Consider the following 3,729-nt stretch of genomic DNA (forward strand, 5'->3'; position numbering starts at 1 on the left):
CACATGCATATCTGAGCATAGCACGGTCTTCTTCAAATAGCACGTGATAACTGATAGCTTGTAGTTGTGCATAATGAAACTCTGTCTCTCAAGCAAGCAGTCACTAAGCAATCTCTGTTATGACCCAAATTACAAGCAAAATCTTCGTACAACAGGATGACCCGGGCATTAAAGAATAAAAACAATTTAACAAGACCATATCAGGAAGATCGTAGAGTCAGTTATAGAAGAAAAAAGGAACTCATGAGTGCTAATAGCCATATTGTACTTTATTCAGGAAATGAAGTCATGGAGACAACAACACAAACAAGGAAACTCATAGTTTTGGAAACATCCTCTGAGTGCACAGGGTGGGAGCTGCTGCTCATTAGTGTGCATCTGGGACACTGAGGTGGTGTGGAAGGAACAAACTCAGCCACCACTTGACAGCAGAAGGAGAAGAATCTCAGGAGATTGCCGACCCTCTAAGGGGTCATCACAGACACATGGAGGTGAAGTGTGGACAAAATTCTTCTGCAGCCATGACAGGCTTTGAAGCAAAGATGGAAGTGTATCTGTGGAAGTGGGGGAAGATAGATTTCCTCCTCTTCTCTTGGTCCTGGTGACTGCTGCAGCACTCACATGTTCTTCTGTGGGCACTTCTGCTGGCAAAGTGGATGAGGATGCACAGGGGGACCCATCTACTGTCATGGCTGTGGGGGGCATGGTTGTGGGCGTTTTGGAAGAGGCCAAGGCTGTGGGCATATTGAAGGATACAGGGCTGTGTTCACATTCGACGATTACAAGGATATGGCCACGTTGGAGGAGTATAAGGACCTGGACATATTGGAGTAGAAATCTGTGTGCACACTGGAGGAGGAGTACAAGTCTGTGGGCACGTTGGAGGAAAATAAATCTGTGGGCACATTGGAGGAGGACAAGCCTGTGGGCACTTCAGTGGACGAGAAGGCTCAGGAGACTTTGCGGGTGGACACACAGGAGAAGTCTGGCTCGGCTGCTGGCACTGCTGCTCTTGAGAAGACATTGTGCTGAAGTCTCAAGATCTGAAAGACGTTACATGACAGTGTTAGGGGTGATCCACACTAAAGGAGAGATGGAGACATGGAATCTCCCATCCACTTCTCTGTCCACACATGTACATATTCCCCAAACCCTGTTTCAGGACAGCCTGGCTTTTCCCATTCCTGTCAGCAATTTGTGGCACAAGCCTTGGGAAGTAACCTTTGTTTCATGCATTATTCCATGAAACAAATAAATGATTTCAGTGAAACAAGGCTCCTTGAACACAGAAATGCATTTGAAACAGACAGCTTCAAGTTCTGGAACCCTCAGGAATTTAATAACACATCCCTGTCTTCCTTGTCCCTTGAGACATCACAGCAGATTGTCTGGGGTAGCAGAATAAAGGACAGCTCAAGCAAGTCCCAGGGTCTGATCTCTGCTAATACCTAGGGTTCTGAAAGGGACACCAAAAGATGCATCAGAAAGACAAAAATATTCTGCTCAACATCCTACCAAATAAAAGGAAAAGCCACCTTCACTGTGGACCACTGTATCCATTGCTATATTTCTGATTGCTAAGTTGTTGCTGTTCATCCCATAAAGACAACTGGACTCATCTCACTTAGTTCCTCAAAACTGACAGGAGCACATAAGCTGAACATAAAGACAGACCAACTCAGGAAACACTCACCAGGTTCTCCAAAGGAGTCCAGGGCTTGAGCACCAGGAGTGTGCAGTCACACAGTCAAGGGCCTCTTTATATGACTGGCTGCCACACCCAGTGTGAGTAGAGCTGTTATTGTGGGCAGGTCCAAGAATTTCCCAATCAAAATGAAAATCCACGAATAACTTACTTATCAGGGACCTTAGATAATAGGAAATTCTGTTCCTGGTCACCATTTCTGTACAGCCCAGTGACTCAGTGTGCACTCCTGTCTTATCAGTTTCATTAAGATCTCCCTGGTTATCTAAGTTTTCCTTTTTGAATGACAACAATATTTCTTTTTGGTTATACCTCTCTTGTGTCTTGTTTGCTCTGATTAGGCTGACTGACATACTTTATTGCATTGGCACATTCATATTCTTGTTTTCTAGGTATAATTTACCTGTGTTCTGAATGGAGGAGAGTATTACAGGGGACTCCAGCTGTGCTCTCAGCTACATCTTTGAGAAACCTGTCCCCGGTGACAATTCAGGATCCCTGTCTAGGTTTAATTCTTTCTGTCACCGTAGAAAGTCATATATGCTGCTAATAGGGGAGTCTGCTGAGCTCGAGGCGTAATCAGACCCTATTCATGATTGACATCTCAAATGACATATTAGGGTTGTATATGTAGACTCCCTCTAATGGTAACTGTAAGACTGCTTATCCTAAGGAAGCATGCTCTTGCTAGGATAGTTAGCATGAAGACTCACAATCTCTCATACTTTCTTATGAAAAGCATTGTTGAGCCCACCTTGACTGTGATACATACCAACTTGTATGTATCATTACTTGTATGTATGTATTACTAGTAGAATTCAATAAACAAACAATATACTGAATCCTTAATATACAGTACGTGTACACTGACAGACACTCATGCATGCACACTCACACATGGTATCAGTTTGACATATTTATCTGCCACAAAACTACATGTATCACTTCTTGATTTTCTCATGTTTGTTAATGAGATATTCCTGCATGAAAACTAGCAGAAATAAATAAAAGTTGTGTGTTTTGTCATTGTTGGGTGACTGTAGAACACTTTGAGGGAGGCCTCCGGTCTGGGCACTGTGGAGGAGAACAAGGCTTAGAGCAGGGTGAGGGTGGTAATTGCTTGAGTACTGAGCTGGTGGGCACAAAGGAGGAGGTATGCAGGGCTGCTTGTGCTGCTGCTGATTGTAAGACATCGTGCTGAAGTCTCAGGATCTGAAAGACATTTGCCTGAAGAGGTGATTCCTCAGAAAGGAAGAAATTTCAGTTTCTGAAATGTCAGAAATCTTCCTCAATCTGAATTTCTGCTCCCGACTTCCTGCATTTCCCTTCCATGTCACATTTTGTGTCATTGGCCTATAAAAGCAACGTTTTTCTTTACATTTTTGTTAAGAAAACATCTTTCTTTAAAGGATAGAAATTGGTACTTGCAAAAAACCACATCTTCAAGGAGACACTGTGAAGTTTAAGTGTGACATACTGAGTTGTCACAGTGACGACAATAATCTCTGTCATTGCTAACAGTCATGATATCTCAGGAGCTGGACTAGAGTACAAAACAAAGCCCAGGTCAATTAAAGATTCTAGAAACTCCTAAAATGTAGATTAACGGAGTTCAGAAAAGAGATAGTATTTCCTTTAGTCCTGGACAGCTGAGAGGAGAAAGAATAAACTGAGGAGTAACAGTTAATAAATTGGAACTCCTGAAACAGAGAAGATTCTTTAAAGCAAAGGAAATGGTGATTAAGAATGTGTGTGTGTGTGTGTGTGTGTGTGTATGTGTGTATGGATGGATGTATGGATGGATGTATATATAAAAACTTGCATAAGCTCATAATAGTGGGTCAGATGTAAAAAAAAATTGTTCTCAGTGTGTCAGAGCCAAAACTGGAGAAACGTATTCCGCATTGTCGTTCCGTCAGAGAATCTGACACCTAACACGCATAATTTACATCTTCCACAAAAGAGGGGATCAGGTTGCTCTTTTATAGTAATAAAGCTTATTGACATCCCAATGAAAACATTTA

General features: G+C 42.4%; 1 long non-coding RNA gene across 1 annotated transcript; it reads right to left on the reverse strand.

The window, feature by feature from the left end:
* Positions 1–248: 248 nt before the first annotated feature.
* LOC148119397 (uncharacterized) lies at positions 249–1,778 on the reverse strand. The gene is made up of 2 exons (XR_015735260.1): positions 1,694–1,778; positions 249–1,043 (listed from the first exon to the last, which is right to left on the reverse strand). It is a non-coding gene; the product is annotated as an uncharacterized LOC148119397 (long non-coding RNA).
* Positions 1,779–3,729: the final 1,951 nt, after the last annotated feature.

Source organism: Myodes glareolus, chromosome 17, assembly GCF_982192425.1.
Source record: "Myodes glareolus chromosome 17, mMyoGla1.1, whole genome shotgun sequence".
Taxonomy (NCBI): Eukaryota; Metazoa; Chordata; class Mammalia; order Rodentia; family Cricetidae; genus Myodes; species Myodes glareolus.